General features: G+C 36.2%; 1 protein-coding gene across 1 annotated transcript in view; it reads left to right on the top strand.

The window, feature by feature from the left end:
• Nucleotides 1-3,724: 3,724 nt before the first annotated feature.
• Nucleotides 3,725-16,304, top strand: part of ARHGAP24 (Rho GTPase activating protein 24) — a 1,035,233-nt gene continuing 1,022,653 nt past the window's right edge. The window contains exon 1 of the mRNA XM_053703381.1: nt 3,725-4,052. The gene's annotated coding sequence lies outside the window, so the exon portion shown is untranslated. The remainder of the gene's footprint in view (nt 4,053-16,304) is intronic.

The following is a 16,304-nucleotide window of genomic DNA, read 5'->3' as shown; positions in this document are numbered from 1 at the left end:
TAGGCGTCTGGAACACTACATGGCAGCATCTAGTGCTCTTGCAAATGGATAATATTTGTGCAAAACTGCTGCCATTTAGTGCTCCAGAAATGGGCCACTCCTAAGCTCACGTCCATGCTTTCCAACAAAAGATGCCAAAAGAACAGATTTTATTTTTTTAATAATAGAAGTAAATTCGAAAGTTGTTTAAATTTAAATGTTCTATCTGAATCATGAAAGAAAAATTGGGGGTTTCATATCCCTTTAACTTTCATATTTCGGAGCATGCCAGTTAAAGAGAAATTTCAATTAACTTCTATGATCAAATTTACTTGTCTCCTTTCGTATCCTTTAATGAATTCATACCTAGATAGGCTCAGAATCCGCAGTACACTACTAAGAGCTGACCGCCGATTGTTGGCTACACAATTATGCCTCTTCTCATTGGCTAACCAGATGTTTTCAACTAGGTCACAATAGTGAATTTCTTGTTTGGCATTTACTTAAACTATGTGCATGTTTGAAACAGATACTTATAATAGATATAACAGATAAATATATTATACCATGCAAGCAACAGTGCAATAATAAACACATTGAAGCATTTTCTTTTTCACTTTTATGTCCCTTTAACATTTCCATTAATCAGGCAAATAAACCCAGGAACTTGCCTACTTGTATGCATTTATTTCATAACTTAAACTCTTAAGAGCTTTCTTGCTTTGACTATAGAAATAGATAGATAGATAGATAGATAGATAGATAGACAGATAGATAGGTGAAAGATGGATGTATGAAAGATAGATTGATATATGATAGATAGATAGATAGATAGATAGATAGATAGATAGATAGATAGATGATAGATGATAGATAGATACACAGACAGAGAGAGAGAGATAGCTATGGATAGCGATAGATCAGTGGAGGCTCCTCTATAGGAGCACTTGAGCATGTGAGCCCCCTGGACCCCTGATGCCCCCTGACCCCTGATGAACAAAAAAAAAAAGAAAAAAAAAAAAGTGAGAAAGAAAAAAAATAATTACTTTTTTAAACCTTTTTTGCTGACCTTTTTTGCTGATTAAATTAAAAAATACTCCAGGCACTGCAGTTTTAAGTAAAAATATTAAAATTGCCTTATTTAGGCTGAAAGTGGAATGGGCATTTGCCTAATACTTCTATCTATCGCACATGATGAGCAGTGCGGTAGATAGAAGTATAGGCAAAATCACTATCCACTTTGACAACTGCATTGACAGCAGCGCCACCTACAGGCTAGCCCATAGGTCTCCTAACCGCACAGCTCTTAGTGTGCGAGAGCCAGCTGTCATGTGACACTCGCACACTAAGAACTGTGTGTGTGGAGGCAGTGGCGCCTTCACTAGGGGGCAATGTTCCCTCTAATGAGCGCGGCAGGGAGGCCGCGCATTGATTTGAGTGACACTGCGCACTTCTTTATTAGCACCGCGCACCAGGAGGCGTTGTAGCCCTAGAGCACTCAGTCGCGCCAAAAATTTTCACTGCGCAGTTGGATTAGCCTGATATCTGGAGTCTGGTTTGGCCGGGACTCCCGGGAGAAACGAGCATCTAAATTGTAAGTAGTACTAGTGTAACAGTCTATCTTTTCCCCCTACTTTTAGCCCTGCCGTGGGCTAGCTGGCACTGACTGCACATATCCATTGCTCCCCCAGGGCCCCAGTGTACCTCTGCTTAAGTTTGTGTGTGTCTAAGAGTTACAGAGTTAGCAAGATGTTGAAACGTATTTGTCTTGGGCTGCAGACACTCATTTTATTATTACTTAAAGTAATAATAAAATGAGTGTCTGCAGCCCAAGGCAAATACATTTCTACATCTTGCTAACTCTGTAACTTAGACACATACGACACCAGGCCACCACACAAAAAATGTCAATACGCACTGCGCAGTTGAGATCTGGAGTCTGGTTTGACCGCACGGGACTCCCAGGATAAACCAGCATCTAAATTGGAAGTCTATCTTCAGAATTGAGCAGACTGTTACTGAATCTTCAAAATAAATCTTTCCCCTATGCACCGGACCAGGGAGGCATTGAAGTCAGACCGCACTCGCAGCCATCAATGTATAATATCCTCCATTCCTCCCGCAGTACACGCCTCTGCTTTCGATGAAGTTTGTGTGGTGTTGTGTGTGTCTAAGTTACAGAGTTAGCAAGATGTACTAGAAACGTATTTGTCTTGGGCTGAAGACACTAATTTTATTATTACTTTAAGTTATAATAAAATGAGTGTCTGCAGCCCAAGACAAATACGTTTCTACATCTTGCTAACTCTGTAACTTAGACACACACAACACCACACAAACTTAATCCAAAGCAGAGGCGTGTACTGCGGGAGGAATGGAGTATATACATTGCTGGCTGCAGTCTGACTTCATGCCTCCCTGGCCGGTCCGGTGCATAGGGGAAAGATTTATTTCGAAGATTCAGTCTGCTCACAGTCTGCTCAATTCTGAAGATAGTCTTCCAATTTAGGTCTCAACTGCGCAGTGCGTATTGAAAATTTTGGTGTGAAATTGACTGTGAATAAGATATTGTGGAATAGCCCCACACATTAGGCTGTACTAGTGTAGACTAGGATCAGACTGTGTTATTAGGTGAACATGAACAATGTACATATCTACCCCCTGTGAGCAGCCAGTGCCCTGCCCAGCCCCAGAGTAGACATATTAAATTCAAGAAATCATACTAGTAGTGTGTGAGTGAAAGCAGGACTACTGAGAATTATGGCGCCAAATTTTCCTGCATTTTATTTTTTAAAGTAATGAATTAGTTATGTTATATTTTATTAATAAAATAATAATGGTAATTGTAATTGGTAAATGATAATTTACATAAAAGAAAATGTTATTATAATTGATTGATGATAGTCAAATGAGTTGTGTAGGCTTGTAGCTGCTTTTATTATATAGTATATATTACTATTAGTAATAGTCTACTAATATATAGTAATACACATAACACACTGCCCTCACCTTGTACAAGGATGTGTTAAGGTAACTGGCAGAGTGTGTGTGTATGTGTGTGTATGTATATATATATATATATATATATACATACACACACATACAATAAAATGGGCGGAGCCATCTGAGGGGCGGGGCTAGTGCTCCCCCATCTTCAAAAGTCACCAGCCGCCACTGCGATAGATGATAAATAGATAGATAATCGATTGATAGATAGATAGATAGAGTTAGATGATAGATGATAGATAGACAGAGAGAGAGAGAGAGTTATATGATATATATATATATATATATATAGATGATAGATAGATAGATAGATAGATAGATAGATAGATAGATAGATAGATAGATAGATAGATAGATAGATAGATAGATAGATAAGGCAGAATCAATAGTGTGCAGAAGGCAGTGACCTGTTTTATTTTTTTAATAAAAATAGCAGACTTTAAAAAAAAGCTGCTGCAGTGCAATAGCCTTATTTCTATCATTATGCTACTGTAATGGTTGAACTTTTGTACGTTTGACAAAGAATGTGTCCTTTAACTAATAGGATCCATTTACGCTAGCAGGCATCTGACAGTGATCTGTCCAGTCTATGAAAGGGTCCTTACAGTAGTGTTTCAGTGACTGCAGACAGCCTGCCAGTTGCTTGTGAAATCTGAAACTGGAGGGCTGTCCCGTTTCTTTATCCCAGCCTCTTGCACTGTATACTGACACATACGATCAGTCTTTCCAACTTCACAGACAATACAGTATATCTTGTACTACTACCTCCATTAAACTAGTGCAAGGGAGGGTAGCAATGTATTTTGTTCTTTAATTATTACTCAAAGGGGATTAGAGTCTGCAGGAGATGTGAACCATACAGAAGAAATGAAACCAACTTTTTTTTAAATCTTGGGCAATTTGCATATAATATCTGCAATACATGAATACAATTTTGACATATTGGGAAGCTGTTATTACAAACCCTCCTGTGGATTTACATAATTTCTGGTGACATCTCTGTTATTTGGATTTACTTATTTGGATTTTCTGCTGTTCTGGGATCAAGAGCTACTATTAAAAAAAAGGTAAAGCTTTCATGGTAATATAACTGTGTGTAATGTGTTTTTCTATAGTGACATATCAAGTTGCTACAAAACCAGGAAGATGCAGCTGTCTTATGGAATTTAGAGATCTGTCTGGGTGAGTGGGGGTCCCTTTAATGTAGAGAAAGCTGGAATCTTCTCCAATTGCAACTGACAGTATAAATACATAATATAATTTTCAATGCAAACACATATGACATCAAACACATATGCTTTCTTCTTTTAAGCAACAGAATTGTCTAGATAATGTTTTTGTGACATTTTCTTGCTAGGATTAGCAATCCTAGTATTTTGTCAGTTTATGTTGCATGTGTTTGATGCAAAGAACAACTCAGGGAAGGTTTGCAGCTGTTACATTATAATAAGTGAATCTTTTGCACCTCATAACATTTCCAATAAAGAATTTCTTAAAGTCAAAGTAAAGTATATAGCCAGTTTTAGTTTTTATATGTAGTTTTTACCAATAAGCAGCTAATGTCAATATATAAATGTGTTCATTATTGATTATCTGACTTTTTTCTGTTTGCAATATTTTCTTTGCAGTTAAAACCTATGTAAAAGAATGTTTTATATTGTTTTATGTAATTACTTTTTTTTGCCCATCATTGTTAATTCACCCAGTGAATCTGTGTCATATTGTTAGAAATATCTTTTTAATTTTATTTTTAATGTATTTATTATATGCCTGGTAAACAATATAGACTAGATTACAAGTGGAGCGCTAAATTATTATTACGGGCAAATTTGCATCAGAATAAGGCTCCCATAGGAACCTATGGAAGCGTTCTCTCGTGTTCGCATTGCTGTGAACTTGTAATACCAGTGCACATTAGCGTGCGCTGGTATTACACAGTGGAGCCCAAATATCGCTTTCATTATAGAGATATTAAGCGCTACACTTGAAATATGGCCCTATATATGGCCCAAATTATCATTGGATCTGCATACAAAGTAGGGAATATGTCTGCCTGTGTTTGTGGCGAACTGCCATTGGACATTGACCATATGCTGCCAATATTTTTGAATGTAACGTATATTTTTTGTCTGCCTACATTTATTAAAAATGCTTTACCTTTATAAAACATATGTCTAGAGTAGAATAACATGTGACTTTACAAGAGGAAAGCCCAGTAGAATAACATGTGACTTTACAAGAGGAAAGCCCAGTTATCATTAATTTAGATCTATGGCATACTTGTGTATTCCCACTCAAAGATTCTTGGCGTAGACGAGAACATTCTTATTTACTGTCCAGTGATTCTAACAAACAACACAAAGTCAAAGTCCAACTATAACAGCCATTCAGCTGGGACATCCTAAACCCACCTTCATATTGTTATTCCTTTTCTTTTTCTTTTATACTTCTCACCTATATGATTACATTTGCTAGTAATTATATTGAAACTGATCTATTTTTATGTTTTTTTTAAAAATTGAAACTAAAATGCAAAGTCACAGCATTATTCATAGGACCTTGGCTCTTGTTTTTCAAAGTTGAGTTCTGATAAGTACCTGAAAAGAAAACTTGTTTATAAGACTGCATTTTTTTTTCTTTTGTGTTGGTCATGTTTAATCCGGTTTAATCAAGGATGTCTATTCTACCAGGTATAATTTATTAACAATGAAATAATTTGATAAATGTCATACAATTTGTGCATCTTGAAAGAATTCTCAAAATAATTGTGCCCCGGTTTAGCGTTTAAACTACAGACGTATGTGCACGGAACAAACTAGCTGTGATAAATAACAATAACTGTTAAGTACTATCATTAAAGGGACAGTATACAGTAAAATAGTTTTTATATTAATGTATTTTGAATGACTTAACTTGAATGACCAACTAGAGAGTATAAAATGTATAAGAAATTAAATTTTCAGGTTTATTTTTGTATATGAAATAGCTGGTTTAGTGATTTTAAACCACAACCTATTACAATGGGTTGAGCTTGCAGGTAATATCAGATCTCATTACGTTATGACTTTGTGTACACACATTTGCTTTGTTGTCTTATATTTGTCTGTAAACCAAAGCTCAATACTTAGAGAGAACAATGGAAAATTATCGTTTAATTAATTATCTCGTCTACACCCCACCAGGAGTGTAATTTCTTCTGCTGGTTGTGTTTACATTGCCTGTCAATAGCCAGGACTTAAAGGGACAGTTTACTCAAAAATGTTCTCCCCTCTAATTTGTTCCAAATGATCCACTTTACCTGCTGGAGTCTATTAAAATGTTTACAAGTATTTCCAATACCCTTATATTGGCATTTGAAATATTTGTTTTAGCCTGTGGTATACCAACCTATTCTGAAAATGTTGGGCCTTAAAGGGACAGTATACACCAATTTTCATATAACTGCATGTAATAGACACTACTATAAAGTATAATCTGCACAGATACTGATATACAAATCCAGTATAAAACCGTTTAAAAACTTGCTTAGAAGCTTCCAGTTTAGTTCTGTTTAAAAGGTTACTGGAATACCCACTGCAAGTGGGAAATAGCAGACACTACCCCCTCCGCCTTCCTTTGCATATTAAAAGACCCTTTACACAAACTGAAGCTAGCTGGAGTAGGTATACCTCGGTATTCTCTCCAAGTATTGGTGAATGGTTTATGGACAGATATAAGATAAAGAAGCAGGTATATGTACACAATGTGATAAAGTAATGAGATCTGATTATACCTACAAGCTCAACCCATTTTATTAGGTTCTGGCTTCAAAACACAAAATCAGCTCATTCATATACACAAATAAACTTTAAGAAGCAAATCTCACATATTTTATTTTATACTCTGCAGCTGGTAAAAAAGTAATTGGAAACACATTAAAAAAAGGACATGAAACCCATTTTTTTCTTTAATGATATAGAAAGAGCATGCAATTTTAAACAACTTTCTAATTTACTTCTATTATCTAATTTGTTTTATTCTCTTGATATTCTTTGCTGAAAAGCATATCTAGATAGGCTCAGTAGCTGCTGATTGGTTGCTGCACTTAGAAGCCTCATGTGATTGGCTCACCCATGTGTATTGCTTTTTCTTCAACTATGAATATCTAAAAAATTAAGCAAAATAAATAATAGAAGTAAATTGGATTGTTGTTTAAATGTGTATTCTCTTTCTGAATCATGAAAGAAAATTGTGGGGTTTAGTGTCCCTTTAAGGGAAAAACTATTTTATAGTATAGCTCCCAGATCCTGAGTCAACCTAGGTATCCTTTTAGGGAAGGAAACCAAGAAAACAAAGCAAATTAAGTAATAGAAGTAAATTGGAAAGTTGTTAAAATGTTATACTCTATCTGAATAATGAAAGTATCAAAATGCATTGCATGGAATAGGATACAGCCTGGCACATGAGCAGCACTACATTACTGCTCTCAAACAAGATGTTTCTGCTAAGCCCCTTTGTGGCCATTAAACACATAGTAATCCAGGGATAGAAATACAAAAAAATATATGCTATAATGAATTTCAGCAATTTTATTTCCATAAAAAAAAAAAAAAATCTTTACAAGAGTACATTGCTACATAGACGTATACGTTTTGGGTTTAAAGAAAGAGTAGAGATAAGATGATAGATAGATAGATAGATAGATAGATAGATAGATAGATAGATAGATAGATAGATAGATGATACATAGATAGTCACAAGTCAGTTTGTGAAATTTCAGTTTGTGACATTTCTGCCCTACTAGATCTGCCCCGATCAGCTGTAAGTGCGTTTATTGTGAATTTGAAGTATCTAAGAGCAACAATGGACCAGACACAAAGTGGTAGACCCAGCAAACTCACAGAACAGGGCCACCAAGTGCCTTCAGCACAAGAGCTGTGCAAAGGAACTTCATAAAATGGATTTGCTTGATCAAGCGGCTGTACACAAGCTTCATATCAGCGTACTCAGTGCCCAGTATTGGCTAGAGTGGTGTAAAGCACAATGCTACTGGACTCTGAAGCAGTAGAAACGTGTTTCTGGAGTGATGAGTCATGCTTCACTATCTTGAAGTCTGATAGAAGAATATGGGAGTGGTGGATACCAAGAAAACGCTATCAACCAGAATGCATAGTGCTAAAGTTTAATGGAGGAGGGATAATGGTCTGGGGCTGTTTTTAGGGTTTGGCTAGGCCCATTAGTTTCAGTGAAGGATCATCTTAAAGCTACCAGATACAATTGGGTGCTTCCAACTTTGTGGTATGAGTTTGGGAAGGTCCTTTCATGTTCATCATGACTGTACCAATGTGCACAAAGGGAGGACCATGAATACATGACTTAGTGAGTTTGGTGTGAAGGGACTCGAGTGGCTTGTACAAAGCTGTAACCTCAATCCTATTGATCACCTTTTCGTCCAACATCAGTGCCTTAACTCACAAATGCTGTTTTGGCTGAGCACAAATCACCAGATAAATACTCCATAATGTTGTGGAAAACCTTCCCTGAAGAGTTGCAGCTCTTATAGCTGCAAAGGGAGGTGACAACTCTATATTAGTGCCCATGGTTTTGGGATAGGATGTACAACAAGCTCATACTGCCATAACTGAGATAAATGCACAGACACCTGGGTGGGGAAACAATGAAGGGTACTTTTTGTTTAGCAAATTAACTTAATGATGACTGTCAAGAAGTCATTAAATTGTCTCATCCTTTTCCAATAGCCACTTGTGCTTCTATAGGACATCTCATATAGGATTATAGGGCATATGTCAGTGTACAAACATGTTTTATATTAACAGCATGTTTTTTTAAAGTGGGGTTGCAATACGATAAGTAAAACACATTCAGTACAGTGTGAACTTATATCGGCTATCAAAATAGAAAATTAAAAAAAAAACTATAAATTCCAAAAAATATATATTTTACACAGTACAAAGTTAAAAAAAAACATACATAGGTAAATACAAAAAAATGACAAAAACTGTCTTCTATGGCAGTTTTTCTCAACTCGAGTCCTCAGGACCCTTAAAGGGACATTAAACCCCAAAAAATTATTTCATGATTCAGGTAGAGAATACAATTTTAAACAACATTCCAATTTGCTTCTATTATCTAATTTGCTTCATTCTTTAGATATCCTTTGTTGAAAAAATAAAAATGCACATGCAATCACACGAGGCATCTATGTGCAACCACCAATCAGCAGCTACTGAGCATATCTAGATATGCTTTTTAGCAAAGGATATCAAGAGAATGAAGCAAATTAGATAATCATCATCTAATATAATAATCATGAAATAAGAAATATGGGTTTCATGTCCCTTTAACAGGCCAGATATTCATAGAGCACAGGTGAAGTAATCAGCTGATCAGTAACCATAGTTACTAACCTGCTCTCACCCTTCAGATGATTATTTCACCTGCGCTCTAGTTAAGATATAATGAAGATGTGGCCTGCTAAAGGTCCTGAGGACTGCAGTTGAGAAACACGTAAAAAGTTAAAAACACGTTTAATTAAATCACGAAATGACTTTTTATACATATTATAGCATTTTACAATATAATAAACATACATTATACAGTATACCCCCCAGCTCATATAGGTTTATTACTCATGTCTTAGTTTTACTATTGTATTGTAACAAAAAGGAATTGAGTTTCTGTTGACACGTTCCACCAGTGTAATAGATATATAAATAAATAAAAGCACTGTATATGTGTGTATATATATATATATCTATTTATATATATGTGTGTGACCGTGTAGTGCATAGACTTCATCAAATAAAGAATTACTTGACTCATAGAGCATTCACCTTAGGGTATATGTTCTTCTATGAACTTGATTAATCAAGCAGTGGGTCTTAGATGCCTTTTATGATTCAACTTTGTAGAAATCAAAGACAGATACAAGTTTGATTGCAGGGCTGTCACTTCCGTTTGTCTCAGTTTGTATGTTTATATTGTTTGATTTTAAAACCACTGTCACAACCACTGTAAAGTGTGATGTTTTTTTTCACCAATAACTGCTAATTTCTAGCCTGGCATAAAGTTTCAGACTGCAATAGGAGCTTTATGGGTTTTTTGCATATATAATAACTCTACATATTTAGGCTCTGACACAATATTATCATAAAGGGGATGTTGTAGCCTTCTGGCTGATGAGGATGAGGAAATAATCACTCTTTGCAGAACTTATGCACCTCCTGAAATAATTCTTCCTGCATTGTTGTTGCATAAACATCAATGCATATTAATTTTCTGTATTCATTCATCAAGGTTCGCTTGTTAAAAGGGACAGTAAATATCTTAAGGTTTTAAAATACAATGTTTAGTTATGCATAGTAAAACTACTTTACAATAGCATTTCATTATTTATTTTCCCTCTTCATGTAATTTAGCGCTGGAAATTGTGAGTTTTCTAATTCTCAGAATTTAAAATGCACCCTGCTGACTTTTCAAGGCTAACCCTGCCACATACTGTATTTAACATTCCTGCTCAAGCGACTGTGCTAGAAGTAATCTTTTAACCGAACTTCGAATATTGTGCGTGCGATAACATGTGTGTGTATATATATATATATATATATATATATATATCAGCGGTGTATTTAGGTGCTGTCCTAGGCACTCAAAATTCTGCTGCCCCCCTCCCCCCCCGCAAAGGTTTTAGGCATCTCTTGCTATCTTTATTTGAAAAAGAAGGCATCTCAGCTAAGGAGCCAGCAAATGTTTGCTTCAGGACCATGGACAGCACTTGTTTATTGGTGCTGTCCAATCAGCAAGGACAACCCAGGTTGTTCACCAAAAATGGGCCGGCATCTAAACTTACATTCTTGCTTTTCAAATAAACATACCAAGAGAATGAAGAAAATTTGATAATAGGAGTAAATTAGAAAGTTGCTTAAAAATGCATGCTCTATGTGAATCACAAAAGAAAATTTTTCAGTTCAGTGTCCCTTTAATATTTTTTGGGTCAGTGTGTAAATTTTTTTATTTCTTTATAACAATTAAAAAGAAAATGGGCTAGCAAAACATTTGCATACAGGGGGGTTGAATTGCATGTATCTCATACCATTTTCTTCCTTAACGAAGGGAGAGAAAAGAAGGGGAGGGGAGAAAAGGGAGGGGGAGAGAGAGAGAGAGAGAGAGAGAGAGAGAGAAGAGAAAAGTGTGGAGGGAGATGAGAAAAGGGAGGAGGGAAAGAAAGGAGTGAAAGAAGGGAGCAAGGGAGGGAGTTAAAAGAAAGAAGGGAGGGATTCAGATAGCGCATGCAATTTTAAGCAACTTTCTAATTTACTCCTATTAGCAATTTTTCTTTGTGCTCTTGCTAAGGAGCCAGACAATTTTAGGTTCATACCCTGGACAGCACTTGTTTATTGGTGGGTGAATGTATCCACCAATCAGCAAGAACAACCCAGGTTGTTCACCAAAAATGGACCGGCATTGAAACGTACATTGATGTTTTCAAATAAAGATTCCAAGAGAATGAAGAAAATGTGCTAATAGGAGTAAATTAGAAAGTTGCTTAAAATTGCATGCTCTATCTGAATCACAAAAGAAAAAATTTGGGTTCAGTGACCCTTTAATGTCTAAACCGTTGGCAACAAAAGTGAGTACACCCCTAAGTGGAAATGTCCAAATTGAGCCCAAAGTGTCAGTATTTTGTGTGGCCACCATTATTTTCCAGCACTGCCTTAACCCTCTTGGGCATGGAGTTCACCAGAGCTTCACAGGTTGCCACTGGAGTCCTCTTCCACTCCTCCATGACAACATCACGGAGCTGGTGGATGTTAGAGACCTTGCGCTCCCCCACATTCCATTTGAGGATGCCCCACAGATGCTCAATAGGGTTTAGGTCTGGAGACATGCTTGATCAGTCCATCACCTTTACCCTCAGCTTCTTTAGCAAGGCAGTGCTCATCTTGGAGGTGTGTTTGGGGTCGTTATCATGTTGGAATACTGCCCTGCGGCCCAGTCTCTTAAGGGAGGGGATCATGCTCTGCTTCAGTATGTCACAGTACATATTGGCATTCATGGTTCCCTTAATGAACTGTAGCTCCCCAGTGCCGGCAGCAGGCCCAAACCATGACACTCCCACCACCATGCTTGACTGTAGGCAAGACACACTTGTCTTTGTACTCCTCCCCTGGTTGCCGCAACACACACTTGACACAATCTGAACCAAATAAGTTTATCTTGGTCTCATCAGACCACAGGACATGGTTCCAGTAATCCATGTCCTTAATCTGCTAGTCTTCAGCAAACTGTTTGGGGGCTTTCTTGTGCATCATCTTTAGAAGAGGCTTCCTTCTGGGATGACAGCCATGCAGACCAATTTGATGTAGTGTGCGGCGTATGGTCTGAGCACTGACAGGCTGACCCCCACCCTCTTAAACCTCTGCAGCAATGCTGGCAGCACTCATATGTCTATTTCCCAAAGACAACCTCTGGATATGACGCTGAGCATGTGTACTCAACTTCTTTGGTCGACCATGGTGAGGCCTGTTCTGAGTGGAACCTGTCCTGTGAAACCGCTGTATGGTCTTGCCCACCGTGCTGCAGCTCAGTTTAAGGGTCCTGGCAGTCTTCTTATAGCCTAGGCCATCTTTATGTAGAGCAATAATTCTTTTTCAGATCCTCAGAGAGTTCGTTGCCATGAGGTGCCATGTTGAACTTCCAGTGACCAGTATGAGAGAGTGTGAGAGTGATAACACTACATTTAACACATCTGCTCCCCATTCACATCTGAGACCTTGTAACACTAATGAGTCACATTACACCGGGGAGGGAAAATGGCTAATTGGGCCCAATTTGGACATTTCCACTTAGGGTTGTACTCACTTTTGTTGCCAACGGTTTAGACATTAAAGGCTGTGTGTTGAGTTATTTTGAGGGGACAGCAAATGTACACTGTTATACAGGCTGTACACTTACTACTCTACATTGTAGCAAAGTGTCATTTCCCCAGTGTTGTCACATGAAAAGATATAATAAAATATTTACAAAAATGTGAAAGGTGTACTCACTTTTGTGAGATACTGTATATATATATATATATATATATATATTATACATAGGTATAGATATATACATATATATATATTTATAAATACATATTCCCCTATGCGCAGAACATTGGAATGTGAAATATTTACAGTAAATACATAGTTAAAACCATTATTAAATAAGCATATTGCATATATATATATATATATATATATATATATGATTTTTCATGTTTTCATCTACTTAACTGCAAAGAGCTCCAATACACTTATATATATATGTCTATATATGTGTACATATGTATTTATGTGTTACTTTATATATATATATATATATATATATATATATATATATATGTCTGTAAATATAATATATACACATATATGCATATACATATTCAGACATGTGCATGTATGTATCTTTATGTTGAAGACCCTTTCCTACTTTTTTTTTCTAAGACCTCATATCTTTGAGCCTTTATAACTTTTTTTGTGTAAATTTTTTTAAAAATATTTTTTATTAGATGGTGTTATGAGTTTAACTGTACTTTGAAATGTATTTTGAATGTGTGTCATAATAAAAAGACAATGCAATTACACCTACTCTGAATTTCAGACAAGCAGTAGATTTTTTTATGTGTGACAGACATCAGGCAATCACAAACTAGTATACGTATACCCCGTAAGCTTGTGCACATGCTCAGTAGGATCTTCTTCCCCATAAAGTGTGAACATAAAAAGACACTCCAAAATGTGATATTGGATGTAAATTGAAAAGTGCCTTCAAACTGCATGCTCTTTCTGATTCATAAAAGTTTATTTTGACTTGTGTCCCTTTAACAATCAAAATGCATTTTAACCCAATGATACTACAGAATATTAAAGTGATGGTAAATTGTAGCGTTATTTAAAGTGAATGTAAATTTTGATGCTAAAGTGCCTGGTTTTTAAAACTTTGATTAAAAACAGGGGCACTTTAATTCATCAAAGTTTACATTTCACTCCTGTTGTGACAAAAAACTTACCTTTTAAACTTCACAGCAGCTCCAGGTTCCTCTGGTCTCACAAGCCATTTATGATGTCAGAAATGATTGATAGGTCATCCTCCAATCACAGCTTCCCCCCCGGGGGATTCAGTGTCTGATTCACTGCTGTAATTGGAGGAAGCCAGATGCCTCATTTTAGACCCAGGAAGAGGCTTTGAAATGGGTGGAGGAAGCTGGAGCTGCTTTGAAGATTAAAAGGTAAGTTTTTTTTCACAACAGGAGTGAAATGAAAATTTTGATGAATTAAAGTGCCCCTATTTTTAATCAAAGTTTTAAAAACCGGGCACTTTAGCATCAAAATTTACATTCACTTTAAATGCTAGCCTGAAATAAATCAAAAGGACCCTCATTCATGAAATGAAACAGCTCTAAAACTTACCTTTTTATTCACGGTTCTACTAAGATAACACCTTCTGCCGCCCACCACAAAACTACTTTTTTTTTTCCATGAGGTGACATTAAAGGGACACTGAACCCAAATATTTTCTTTTGTAACTCAAATAGAGCATGCAATTTTAAGCAACTTTCTAATTTACTCCTGTTATAAATTTTTATTCGTTCTTTTGCTATCTTTATTTGAAAAAAAGGCATCTAAGCTATTTTTTTGGTTCAGAACCGTGGATAGCACTTGTTTATTGGTGGGTGAATTTATCCACCAATCAGCAAGAACAACCCAGGTTGTTCACCAAAAATGGGCCGGCATCTAAACTTACATTCTTGCATTTATTTCAAATAAAGATACCAAGAGAATGAAGAAAATTTGATAATAGGAGTAAATGTAAAAGTTGCTTAAAATTGCATGCTCTGCCTGAATTATGAAAGAAAAAAATTGAGTTCAGTGTCACTTTAAGCTTTAAAGGGACATGCCACCCACATTTTTTCTTTTATGATTTAGAAAGAGAATGCAATTATAAACATCTTTCTAATTGACTTATATTATCTAATTTGTTTTATTCTCTTGATATTCTTTGATGAAAAGCATATCTAGATATGATCACTAGCTGCTGATTGGTTGCTGCACAAAGAAGCCTCGTGTGATTGGCTCACCATGTGCATTGCTTTTTCTTCAACTAAGAATATCTAGAAAATGAAGCAAAATAAATAATGGAAGTAAATTGTAATGTTGTTTAAATTTCTATTCTCTATCTGAATCATGAAAGAAAGATTTTGGGTTTACTGGCCCTTTAACTTTAAGCAGCAGGACTTCTGCATTGAAATGATAACCCATGTTAAACATATGTCATTTATGATTTATTCTCTTACAATCTTCTTTTTATTTCTACACTGACTATAATTTACACAGTTGAGTAGCTTTGTGAAACGTTTATATGTTATCACTCTACTTTATGATGGCATTTTTTATTGCTCCATCAAAATTCCTATTAAACATTTACATCTGACAAAACTTTAGTTACAAATAAGGTATAGGAAGCTAAAAGTAAATACATTAAACAGTATAATGTGTTTCTGAATTACATTCATGAAAATGTCCCTGTGAATTAATACTCTCACCCCTAACCTAAATACTAATCCTAACCCCTTACCCTCACCTTTAACCCAAATATTAATCCTAACCCCTTACTCTCACCCCTAACTCAAATACTAATCCTAACTCCTTACCATAACCCAAATACTAATCCTAACCCCTTACTCTCACCCCTAACTCAAATGCTAATCCTAACCCCTTACTCTCACCCCTAAACCAAATACTAATCCTAACCCCTTACCCTCACCTTTAACCCAAATACTAATCCTAACCCCTTACTCTCACCCCTAACTCAAATGCTAATCCTAACCCCTTAGTCTCACCCCTAACCCAAATACTAATCCTAACGCTTTACCCTCACCTTTAAACCCAAATACTAATCCAAACCCCTTACCCTCACCCCTAACCCAAATACTAATCCTAACCCCTTACCCTCACCTCTAACCCAAATACTAACCCTCCCTAACCCCTTACCCCTAAACCACATTTTTTAATTTTTGAAAATTAAAAACTATAGGGGAAAATGTTTGTAACTTAGGTGTCGATCACAATCATTTAAGTAAATGTATCAAATGATTTATCTACAAAAAAACATACACCTAGATTACGAGTTTTGCGTTAACAGGGGTGCGGTGCTAGCTAGCAGTTTTCCCTCACCGCTCACCTACAGACAACGCTGATATTACGGATTTTTAGAAACCCGGCGTTAGCCGCAGAAAAGTGAGCAGAGAGCAAAATTTTGCTCCACATCTCACCTCAATA

The sequence above is a fragment of the Bombina bombina genome, chromosome 2 (assembly GCF_027579735.1).
Source record: "Bombina bombina isolate aBomBom1 chromosome 2, aBomBom1.pri, whole genome shotgun sequence".
NCBI lineage: Eukaryota > Metazoa > Chordata > Amphibia > Anura > Bombinatoridae > Bombina > Bombina bombina.
This window is presented reverse-complemented; position numbering and strand designations above follow the sequence as displayed.